Raw genomic sequence first — 13,570 nt, forward strand, 5'->3', positions numbered from 1 at the left:
CCTCTGGCTGGCACTAGTTACCTCTTTTCATATGAAGGTTGCAAGAGAAAATAAATCACAATAATTGTAATGACACTTTCTGAAGTATGGCTGGGACAAACAGCCCCAGCCTCCCAATCCACCCCATCCCACCCGCTTCCTGCCCTGCCTAAGAGTAAATATGTGTATTTTCCTTAAAGTTTCTGCCAATATGCATCTCATTATCTGCACTGCATTCAAATAGCAGTGGAAGGGTTGCTATGCTGCGATGGCACGGCGTACCAGCAATCTCTGTGAGAGAACATAGACACAAAATTAGCACATTTGTAAACCTTTCGAGCTCTTCAAAAACAGCCAGTGCAAGACTGATGTTGGAAAAGACAGATCTGTGTGGGATGAGGTTTAAGTCTTGAGGGAACCTGAGGGCAGTTTTGGGGTTCCGTGCTTGTATCTGCCTTGCTTCATTCAAAGAACCACATCCCCACTACTTGACTAAATTCTTAATAAGCGTCTGTTCGTTTAAGAGAAACCAGTGTAGCTTTTGCTTATTTATCACTCACTCATCCTCTGCGAAGCACAAATTATGCAGTCATTACAACTGAAAATCAATAATTACCACCACAAGGCCTCAGACGAGCTGAATAATGCAATGGCGCTGTTTTAAAAGAGAAAATAACGCTGAAGTGCGAAATATGGTTATGTGTCAAGGCATGTATTCATCAACTGCATTGCCTGCTAAAAACATTACACAAAATATGTTTCCAGACATCTGAATTGTCTCATTGCATCATTGCATTGTTTGCTATTTTTAGTCTATCTGGTCATTAAAAAGGAAACATGTAAAGCGCAAGATGGAGATTAAAATGTGCACTTATCTCTGTGCTGCTGTCTTCTGTAGCACTTTGCATGTTTTACTTTCCTAATGAATTTTATGTTTTAATGTTTTTTGGGGGCGGGCACAGCAGGTTTAGCCAGTGACTGCTGTGCGGTGGGTCTGGGGTTCGAATCCTGCTTGAGGTTCCTTGTGGTATCCTGTCTGCATTGTGTCCCCTGCACCCAGCACTGCTGGCTTAGGCTCAAGTTCACCACGACCCTGCTCAGTATAAGTGGTTGTAGACATTGTGTGTGTCTTGTATTAAAAGGTGCTGTGATAAAGGAATTGGAACCATTTGTGTGACTGTACAGCTGCATTAATCACTGTGTCTCATGCTGATTGTGGTGTTGTGACATTTTTCTTTAGGCCAGTATAATGTACCTGCCTTACATTTCCATGTCCAGTGGATTTACAATACAACAAAACAATTTATGTAGCAATTTCTTCAGTACCCTTAATTTAACTTTATTAATTAAACAAATCCATCATGAAATGAGAAGGAAGAATTGCCTGAAAATTTGAAGCGGTTATTTAAGACCTGGAAATGTATTATTTTACCTTCGTATCAGACTATAAGGAGCAATACATTTACACAAACGCTTTCTGAACCGCTTGTCCCATACGGGGTCGCGGGGGACCGGAGCCTACCCGGCAACACAGGGCATAAGGCCGGAAGGGGACACACCCAGGAGGGGACGCCAGTCCATCGCAAAGCACCCCAAGTGGGTCTCGAACCCCAGACCCACTGGAGAGCAGGACCCAGTCCAACCCACTGCACCACTGGGTCACCACGCCCCCACCATTTACACAAACATATTTACAAATATATATATAAAGTTAGACTGTTTTTACAAAATGAAATTCCTCAGAATGATGAGTAGCAGAAAAACACAGGTAAATGGGACTGCGAAATGATCATTTTATAATTTCATTAAAATTTGTCACTGCATGTCAGTGCAAGTGACAGTTAGAAACACACAAAAAAAAAAAACTGGTAAAAAAATTTATGACTATACATCACACACACACACACACACACACTGTCTGAAACCTCCATCCATCCATCCATCCATCCATCCCGCTTGTCCTAATAGGGTCGCGGTGGCAGCAGGGATTTCAGACAGTGTGTGTGTGAGTGAGTGTGTGTGTGATGTATAGTGGTAAATTTTTGTGTGAGTGAGGTCGCGGTGAACCGGAGCCTAACCCAGCAGCACAGGGTGCAAGGCTGGAGGGGGAAGAGACACACCCAGGATGGGGCACCAGTCCGCTGCAGGGCACCCCAAGCAGGACTCGAACCCCAGACTCACCAGAGAGCGGGACCCAGTCAAACCCGGTTCGCCACCGTGCCCCCCCCGCCCCCACTATATTTCAAACAAAATTAACATAATTAATTTGATTAACAACAAATTAATTTCCATAACGGCAATAACACCTTTTTCTTATTCATTATTTTAACTCTATTAACATGAGCACAATTTCTCATGTTTGACATGATTCACAGAGTGCAAGCTTAGTCTGTGACCGTTTGCTTACAAAGAGGGCTGTGCCTGCTAGTTCAGTACAACCTGTTCCACCAGCTATATGTCTGCTTCTCATCAATTTCATTGTTGACACTCGCGCAGTGAAACGGTCTCCGGGCTGTGCTTTATAAGCCTCTAATATTGTGTCCTCCACTCTTTTTAACAGTCCGACGGAGGGGCAATCATCGCCTCAGTGCTGCCAGCTAATGACAGCCACCTCAACACTTTAGTATTTGCTCCTGTTTTGACCGCTTAATTTGTCACCTCATAAAACACAGGCTGTTGCGACCACCGTGCCACTTGGAAACCAACAGTAAACTATAATTGCATTGTGAAAGTTTTTTTAACAGGTCCAAGCAGCGCATTTGCGTCCTGTCCAAGGCGTGCAATGCCTTAGGCTCTATGTTTCCCAGCATTTTATTCAGGATTCCTCAGCCCCAGTTGGATTCGCCACTGCAAGCGACTGAACATTATTCTTGTTAGTATTATTTATCAGAAATGTGCACTTAGAAATCCTGACGTTAGGATATTAGCCTAAACCTTTTGTTAATATAGGGCAAGTAAACCACTTTCACCTTCTTTAGTACTTTTCCCTGTTCTGCCCTGGGCTCCATCAGGAAGAGCCCTGCAGTTTTTTCCCAGTGCCGGAGGCAGACCCCTTGGCAGGATGGTGTGGGGATGGGGGGGTCTGTAGATAAGATTTCTTGGTCTGAGCACAGATTGATGGGGTCAGTCTAGTTCTTCTCCCCCAGCTCATTCCTCTTTAACATGGAACTTGTTGCCTCACAAGAGAACAGTTACAGGCAACATCCAAAGGTACAGAGTGTCTGAAAGCGGTGCAGTATCAGTGGTACACAAGTGTTTGACAATAATGCCTCTCCTCCCTTTAATTTCCCGGGGCACACGGTCTCAAATGAGTTCTTTGAGTGCTAGATGCCTTGAATCTTAGCAATACACTCTTTAACTTAGAAATACAACTGGAACTGAAAATCTGTTCACTATTTGTTTTGTTTGTAACTCCGAGACACAACCAGTCCAGCAAAAGACTGAATAATGCAGAGATGGTCCAATATATGAATTGGTTATGTTGTCTAAATTTTTTCTCTAAAAATATACCGTAGCTATGAAAAATACAGATACTTTCATATTTTTGTAAATGTCAGGCTACATTAAAACAAAACTAGTGTAAAATGACTGAAAATAAAAGGCATTTATTTATTTATTTATTTTTAACTCAGCAAATGATGATTCGCCAATAACGCAGGTCACCTGCAGAATTTTCACAGGTTGCTTACTATATACATATTTAAAAGTAATTTTTACTAAGAGTTAAAGGGATGTGTCACTTTACATTTATTTAGTAGGTGCTCTTCCTCAAAGCAACTTCCAATGAACATATGTCATGTTACTAGCCCTTACGCTTTATTCACCAAGGTAACTTACACTGCTAGATACACTACTTACAATGGGTCACTCATCCATATACCAGTGGAACACACCCTCTCTGTTACTCACACACTATGGGGGAACCTGAAGAGGGTGTCTTTGAACTGTGGGAGGAAACCCACGTAGACACGGGGGGAGAACATGCAAACTCCACACAGACTGAGTGGAGATCAAACCCATGTCCTCTTGCACTATGCAGGTGCTGTGAAACAGCAGCACTACTCACTGCCCCATCATGCTGCCTGCTGTATAGAATCACTCTCTAACCTTTCTCAGGAATTAAAAAAAAAGGATTTCTTCTCTAAATCATAAATAATGTGAATTGAAACTTGTATGATAATATTATTTTTTAAGCTTGGGGGAGCACAGTGTTTGTTTTGAACATTTTACAATTTAATTACACCACTTAAGTGAGGCAGTCAATATCATTGGTAATGCAAACCTTATATTATCATCCATTTACACATTTACTTTTGATTTCTTTAGGAAAAAACAAAACTGGGTATATGGTTCATTACCACTTTAGTGACTAAAAGCAATTTAGTTTGATTTTCAGCCTGCTGCACAGAGCTGCAGTGCTGAAGCTGCCAACATTTAAATCAACTAAATAAAAATGTCAGCAAAGTACAGAACAGTACACGACAAAGGAAAAGCTTCAGTTCTCAGGGCTTGATAGCAATACATGGAGAACTGTACGTAATTCCAGCTATGTAGAAGCTGAGGGCTCTTTGAATGAAACCTCAGGTTCTAGCCAATAATTGCTCTTTTGTCCCGCATAGGAATCTCCCTTCACAAATATGAGGTTGACTCAACTGTCGAACCTTCTTCCATTAGGGACAGCTGGCTGTGTAGTGCTTAGCCCAGCCACCTTGCCCCAGAAAGGACCAGGTTCCGATTCCACCTGCTGCAGTTATCTTGAGCAAGTTGCTTGCTCTCAATTGCTCCAGAAAAAAGAATCAGCCTATAAAATTTCTATGAGATGTGCGTCGCTTTGGATAAAAGCTTCTGCTAAATGAAGAAATATAAATGGGGAAATGCATCAACTGAATAAACACATTTATTCATTTAGTTGATTCTTTTCTGCAAAGCAACTTATAATTTTCCCATTTACACAGACAGGTAATTTTACTGGAGCAGTTTAGGGTAAGTACTTTTCTCAAGGGTACTACAGCTGGTGGTATTTGAACCTGTGACCTTTGGGTCTAAAGGCAGCTGCCCCATGAAGAAACAGCAGTATGAGTGTTACTACATAGAAAAGTGTATCTAGTAGCCTAGATTAATATTTTTGTGCTGCTCATCAGGCAATACAGTACTACTTGTGACATCAGCGTGCCATTTGCTGGTCAGGATGTGCAACATTTTCATGTGAAAGTGGGCCAGAACAATTTGTGCTTTAAAAAACATTTTATCCCTAAAACTCAGGGACATTTTTACAGTTAGATGAAACATGTAAAATAGATGTGGGTGGTTTTGCAGTGCTTTACAGGATGGTTTTGCAGCGTACTCCATACACCTGTGGATAACCCTATGCTTGTACATTATGAGAAGCTGTCTTTTCAGACTCTCAGCAATGTCAGTCACTGAGTGTGACGAGTGACTACACCACGGCAGTACATGACTGGCATTGCTCCACCGTGGGGGTGTAAATTAGAGGACAGAGTCACAGGCCAATGACAGTTGCATGCCACATAAGTGTGCTCCACATGCACATGTCTCCATCAACTGTCAGCAGAGTACATGTAGGAGACACTATGGACGGTCAAGTGTCATACTGCAGATGATTAAACTGGTGGAGAATAGAACATCTGTTTAAAAGATTAACTGTTTATCCACCGGAGAGCGTTATGGCTGCATATTTGGGATATTTGGCTGCTTTCTTACATTTTATGGTAATATTTCAGTGAGGGGCTTTTGACATAAATACACATATTAAACAGAATTAAGGCTTGTCCTTTTCATGCCAAAGTAACATGATTTTGTAAAGGTATATAGTTCTTTTATGTAATTTACAAGCAAAGTCTTTCAAAGTGGAATCAAAAACATTTGCTTGTTCATTAGGCGTTGCATACCACTTTCAAATAGTCAATAATTTTTTTTTCTTCCAGATTGTGCCAGGCAGTACCTTTTACTTTGCAAGCTGATACTATGAATACTATCTTTACAGCTTGAAATGTGTATGTTTTTTGGGAGGTTAGACCACACACACACACACCCCCTAGCTTCTGGGTTATCAGCCACTCTTGGGAAGGAAACGAGCAGTAGGTGTGGCCTTTGAGACTCAAGTGTGTATAGATGGATTTTGAGAGAATATGTAGAATGAGGCTGTGGATTTATCAGGTGCAATGGTTCTTGGTTGAATTCATCATGACTGAAAATGGGTCATACATGGTTTAATAACAATATGTTTACTTAGTTACTTGGAAGGCAGGTATTTTTTGTTTTCAATCCACACAACCTCATTCTTTGAACATAAACTTCTCTATTCCCCTTCTGCTGTAAGCTAAATAAAAATGACTTTGATTCTCACATTGCTTTTCAACTTGGTGGTCATGGCAAGGTGATTTTAAATGACTGCTTTATCAGGGCAACAGATGCAATGTAAAGTGGGGCAAAGGGCTTTGGTCTTCTAATGGAAGCACTATTAATAACCAACAATACTGGCTCGAGCAAAGAAAACAAATCACTGCAACAGATCTGGTAGCCTGCCAGGTGCAGAAGAGAGCTGTTAGTGCGTTTTGTGAACAGACCCCTTAGAGGTTCTTATAAATGCAAAATGTGAGTACAAGGCAGGTGCGTTAGATCCCAGACTGTGCTCAACCTGTCATCAGGAAACGTATGTTTTACACACCAATAACAACAACTGAAAGTTAAAATGTAATGAAGCCTTTGAAGATTTGATGCATTTCTCACATACTGTAGACATTCCCAAGAGCAGTTTCGTATGTCTGGGTTAATCAAACAGTTGCATATTATGGAGTCCAGCCTTCAAGGTATTCAGGGGAGCCCATAATCTTTATGACACTTCTCATATTGTGCTTTAGTTGGCTTCAGGGCATATAATGGATGCTATGTACATTAATTTCATTCTCCTCTGCCAGCTTCCAGCTATTTCTATTACATCAGAATTTTATGACCATCTGTCCTGTCTAAATTCTTAATTAAACACTGCATTCTGTCTTTCTCAAGTGCTGAGGTTTAGAGAGCTTAATTCTAACATATGAAAACGTTAAATGGGATTACGATAAGGAAAACCCAGTGAGGCTCTCGATACTTGCCGTAGATCTTATTAGCATTTCAATTCTTAGTACTGAAATTATTTCATTTGTAGACAGATTAAGGCTATTTGTAATGTTTCGTTCCCTTATAATATTGAAATGACTTTCATCTTCAGGGCCACATTATTTAAAGAGCCTATTCAGTCTTCCTGATTTGCACAACTCAAAACATAGCCAGTAATCAGACCATATATTAAGGTTGCAAAGCAATTTAATCCTTTTTCACTTTGAGTTTAACAAAGACCCAAAGCGGCTATTATCTTGGTTCAAAGTGGTTTTTAACAAGATTCTACAGCAAGCAATGGCTGCTACCTCCCACGATTTCTGGAGGTTGACATGAAAGACCTAAAGGTCTTTCCAGCCTGGATTGAGGGAGATGAGGCTGATCTGGAGAGCAGTGAAATACTTCCCATTTACCATTTCGTGGTTTTGCCTTTGTTTTTTATGCCTTCTTCAGCAAAAAGAGAGCCAACGTGTTTGTTCCCTGCTGTCTACTGTGGACTTCCGAACCTGGCCCACTGATGCGCTGATGGTTCAGCTGTTCAAGATTCAAGAAAGTAACACAGTGAAAGTGCTACCTGCTACCCGTGACTGCTGCTGGCAATTTGTACTATATAATGAAATGTTTCCAATTTAATGCTAGGACCTTCTCAAGCTGTGTGAGAGTTAAATATTTTGCCCTTGCATTAATCGCCCACAACTTTGTCTGGAAAATACCTTTGACCAAACAGAATAGTCTAATTTTCATGCTATCATTATATATGGCACTGTCAAAATGAAAAATGTACTAAGAGTAATTAGTAGAGTTAAGCGACTTATCCCTTGTCATGCTCAGTCCCTCCTGCACCCACCTCAAAATGCTGTCCTCACTTTGTCTCAGACAAGTTTCATACCCCTTCATAACTCTGCTCTGTAAGAAATTTTGGAAGATAATAGGGGCTCCTTGTTAGGATGTTCAGGCAATGTGTATTTATAAGAATTTAAATGAAGGGTCATCGTCCATATCAATGCCTGTTTCAGGCTCCAGGTTATTAGTCTTGGGTTTGGGCCATTGTTCAGACTGAGGTATGAGCTTATAAGACATTCATAATTTTTCAGCTGTAAAACAATTTGACACATACTACTTGGCTGTACTGCAACTGAGCAGCTGAGGGACACCAGAAAGTCCTGCATTTGCTGCATGATCGCTTGGTGAGAGAACTGAGTAAATGGTGACATCCATCATCAGGAATATTGTTGACCTGAGTAAAAATGATAATGGATTCTAGCGAACAATTATTTCTACACAGGGTTTAGCTGATCTGTGAGAATGCTGATATGTGATGAAAGAACAGTGTTTATTAACACATTTTAACCCCACATGCCGTATTTAAATGCCATTACTATAACGTTTTGCTTTCATTTCTGAATTATCAAGTGAATAGGTGAATAAATGAAGAGCTTTACCACTGTCCAGGTGAAAAGGAGGGGAATCATCTCATCTTATGAGCACTTTTTTGAAACCGTAGGCTAGACCTGTATTTAGGAATTTAAAGCAGAAGTGTTAAGTCAACCGCCCCTGGCTCCAACACTAAGAATAATCATTTAGTCCCTTAACACCCTCCTTTTGCCATTATCTCTGCAGCAGGCCAGACATACTGAAGTAATTCTACACCATGTCTGAACACAGAGCCGTGCTCAGATGTTAGAGGTCTTTAGTGGCCATTTCCATTTTTATGAGCATACGGTTTTTAATTTGCTCATGCTCTCCCCCTTAATGTATGAAATTAATTCCATTTTCTCACACTAACTTTTTTGCGTATCATGCATGAAAGACGGTGCTCAGCTGGAATTTGCAATACACCCTTTGCCTGTATTTTTGTGCGCACGCCTATCTCCTCCCCTCCTAGACTTGATTGTAAAGTACTTGCACACTGGGAGTAATTACCTGACCCTTGAAAGCAGGAAAATTGTGCCACACACACTCCTTCCCCCAGAGGCACAGGATGAGAAGCAAGCTACTTCTGGCAATTGATCCTAAATTGGTCTCACTTTTCTGTTCAGGTGAGGCAGATAAATAAAGCTTACAGCTGGCACCAGCATCAACCATTTATTCCCGACTGCCGTTAATGTCCCTGTTCCCATCTGATGCAGCCTTCATTAATCTCAGTGCTACAAAGTACTTCAACGGGTACTTGAGGGTCGTTCTCATGCTTCACGTTGGAAAGGCAACTGGCTTCGCGAGGCTTATAAACGACAGTTTTACCCCTCTTACATTAGTCAGCTCCCAGGATACGTGTGGGCTTCAAACAGGTGTCTAGAATGAGCTGATGGAAGTGTAATCAGGGTCTGAGTACGTAGTGCTGTGACACTAAGAGGTTAGCGGTTGGAGCTGAGTGTTCCTTCCTGGAAGCGATACACACCTTACAAGGACTGTACGAGGGCTGTAATTGATAGCTTTCCCCTGTTGTGTTCCTCAGCTCTCAAGTGTGTGGGCTTCAAATATGCCCTTAGAAAGAGCTGAAGGAAGCATAATTGGGGTCTGAACTTGTAGCGTTGTGGTGCTATGAAGTTCGCTGCTGGAACTTCTTGCCAACCGCATGTTGGTACTTCAACTGTCTACGAGCAAAAAAAATTCAGATGCAAATGCAGCAGCTGCTGGGAGGACCCATGAATTTGACATCAGTGCGTAATGATAATGTTTACAAGCAACTAGAAATGCATATAAAAGGAGTACTTCTCTTAATAATTTTTCTACTTAATTATAATTTACTGTACATTGAACTCATCACATACTGTATATACTGTATAATGATAAGGTGGTAATGGCCGCAAAAACACTAGGACAATTTCCTCAAAAAGTTAATGAGCTATTTTATGCTGGCGTGTTATTTTTAGAGTGTACTTTAGACCCAGTTTTTACCTATTTATGTAATACAAACGAAGATCTTTCTTGAACATGAATTTCGGTATGTTTGCAATGAAATGCTTTGGGAGGTTATTAGAGTTCGGCTGCAATCAGTACCAGAGCGTCCGCACACTCTCATTAGCGGTGCCTACTGAGAAACCGTATCCTCGGAGAAAACAGCTTTACAATATTTACAATTAGTGAAATTGTAACGTGTTGAAAATAATGTGTGCAACAATGCAAAAAATTGGGTCAAGGTCATTTCCGTTCATTTAAAGTCACACTGAAGACAATTTAACCTTGGATTATTGTACCATATACTTTTCTTAAGAATAGAAAGACTGCTTATTCTGCTTATGCTATTCTGAAAAAACTATTAGCCCTCAAGACTTTTTTCCTTTTCTTATTGCTAGTTTTTATGTTGAGATGCCTTTTCTGAGGCTCGTGTGAGTCATGGTATATACTCCTTTGGTCGTATTAATGCATTATTGACTTCGCCGACAAAGGTAAATAAAAGAAGTTCTTTGACATCCGAGGTCAGAGAGGAGGACCAAATTATTTTCTCCATTTATAACTCGGCGCTTCGGCGAAATGATGTTGACCTTGGGATGACGTCAGGATCTTGCGTGTGCCTACGCACGTGGACAGGACGAAACAGGAGGAAGTCATCTTTCTCTCAACAGAGCTTGTCTAGCTCATTCCCGTATGCAAAGAATTCATGTGATATTGCCATCAATATTATTACTACACACACACACACTTTCAGAACCGCTTGTCCCATACGGGGTCACGGGGAACCGGAGCCAAACCCGGCAACTCAGGGCGTAAGGCCGGAGGGGGAGGGGACACACCCAGGACGGGACGCCAGTCCGTCGCAAGGCACCCCAAGCGGGACTCGAACCCCAGACCCACTGGAGAGCAGGACTGTGGTCCAACCCACTGCGCCACTGCTCCACCGCACCTATTATTACTATGTTTCATTAAAAAAAAGACAATTTAATAAATGTTGATAATACATTAACTATTAATATATTATATTTCGATAATATAAACTAATACATGAACTAGCACAAATCTTTACAGTCGCAATTTTTTTTATCTGACTGAAATTAACCGGCTAAAGAACAATATGTAATGAAAAGCAGCATTAGAAGTATATTTTGTGTATAAAATTAATTACACACAATATTGCCAGGTTTTACCATGAAAAACAAGGTGTCGCATTAATAAAGTAACGCTTTACACAAAATAATAAATGTGCTAATGTAGTAATTTAACAGATAAAGTGCATCTCACAGGTAATTGAAGTGGGTATTACATCATATTCTTTATTGCATTTTGGTATGCATCTGAGCATCTGAGCATCTGAGTTTGCAGAGGACTCTGGTAGCTGAGCTGGGATTCTGGGAATATGCGCAACATCAAAGTGCTACCCATTAACTTCAAGGCCTGTGTCAGGGAGCACGGTGTCACACTCATGGAAAAAAAAATGAACCAGTTGCATCGCGCCGCACCTTCAGCCTTCAGTCGTGGCTCCAGCTGTCTCTGCCGTTTAAATTTCCATAATGAAGTGAGGTGTAGAGTGTCTTGATGTCAGCACTGAGCGGGGGGGGTGCGGGGGGCTATAGGAGGATGTTAGCATGCAGAGCAATGGCCGTCCTGCCCCTCTGGCCTGCAGAGAGTGCCCGCAGGCATGGGGGCAAAGCGGAGGACAGGTCACAGCAGGGCCCTCACAAGCTTCCCTTCTCCAACGCTGCAGATCAGAGATGTGGGAGTTGCCTGCTAAGCTTTTTTTTTGTGATTATTTTATTCTGTCCGTGTATAAACGCAGAAAATATTAAAGTGTTTACTTCATTGTTTATGTGCCTCCCTACCTGCTCTGATAGCGGCAGAAACATTTTTGTATCCCTGTTGTCTAGAAGCCAGCAGAAAGTGCTTCCAGGGTTAACATCACTAGTCATCGCAATAATGTGTGTAGTACACTTAGATTAAAATAAAATGCATCAGAATGCTTTCAGAGTATTTCTCATTTTACATGTGGCACCCTTTAAAAGGGGAAGAAAGGTATGGCAACGAAAAGCAATAGCGAAATTGCTGGCTGCAGAAATTGCACGGTCATTTGGACTGTTTTCGAGAAGACTAATGATCAATGTGGACATGGCCTGGGGGGCAGATTAAATTGAGAATGTCACTGAGTAATCTGGATTTTGTGACATGCCTAAATATCATGTGTCAAATTTCTAAAAGAGTATGTCAACAGGACACAGCTAGAAGTAATTTGCTGTCCTTTCAACTGACAAATTGAAGATTGTGTCCGGTGGGATTTTTTTTTTTTATGTTTGGTTCATGTTGGGCTATTTCCAGTGGACAAACTCGTCAAGTTGTTAAGACCAAGTCATCACGGGCCGGTAAGAAACATACCAGCATGTCGAACTCCCCCAGTGTAGTTAGCTGATTCTGCCTGTTACTACAGAAAAGGAGAGGAAATATGACATGATTGCTACCCCCTTTGACAGCAGAAAATCTCCCTTTATCCATCAGCCTTGATTCATTGAACTGAACTAAAGTGGTTTCCAATTTAGCTGGACTCAGTGATAGGGTTTTTCATGCAAAGCACAACATCTGAACTCCCGTAAAGTCGCTTTTTATATATGTGTGTTTACTATAATATGCATACGCTAATAGACACTTCTTATCTTTTAAAAATGGAAAACTATATTATTTTTTACAGTGAAGCAAGGAAAATTAAACTCAGTCAATAAACATAATGAACTGAATAAAAATAAATTATGAATGGAGTAAAGATGCGAAAGGAATGGACTAAATAAATACTAAATAAAGACTAGTTAAAAAATCTAAATATTTTACATAGCTCTTTGATTATCATTGCAATTTTAAGGCTATTGCCCTCAATAAAGGGTAATAGATTAATAAAACACTGAAAATTAAACCTTCAATTAATCTGTCCAAGATTGGTTTTTTAGAAGGCCAAACAAGCATGCCAGAAAAGAATGTCCCCAATTATAATCTCCAAGCTATAACAGCATTCCTGAACAAGTCCGCAACACTGTGTCACTCACACCTGCTAATGGTGTTAAAATGTGTCGTGCTACTAGCTGGTTAGCAGTCAGTTACTCACAGTTAGGGGTTACAGAGTGATTGCCGTAGAGCATATGTGCTGAATGCAAAACTGTGAACTAATACAAGAACCGCGCGACCAGCAGAGCTGACTGTGATGACATTTAAGGTATGTGTTGCAGCCAGTTTCCAACCAAAGGCAGGGTGTTTACAGGATGTTTTGTAGTACGTAACATTTAGCAGTTCTAATTTATGTCAGGAGAAAAATTATACAATAAATAATTGCAGACAGAATAAATTATAATACTACTGTTTCTATCCAAAATGTTCAAAATATTAGGAAAGTGAAACCCGTGAAGGTTTTAGTTTGGGCTTAACTTCAAGTGATAAAATGATAACAATGACTCTAAGTAGATATATATTAAAATGACCAATTATGACTTATATTAGGTCTCAGTATCGTAAATGAATTAGATACCATACTCTCATGTACCTGAAACTGATAAAGTGC

This window comes from Scleropages formosus, chromosome 15, assembly GCF_900964775.1.
Source record: "Scleropages formosus chromosome 15, fSclFor1.1, whole genome shotgun sequence".
Classification (NCBI taxonomy): Eukaryota; Metazoa; Chordata; class Actinopteri; order Osteoglossiformes; family Osteoglossidae; genus Scleropages; species Scleropages formosus.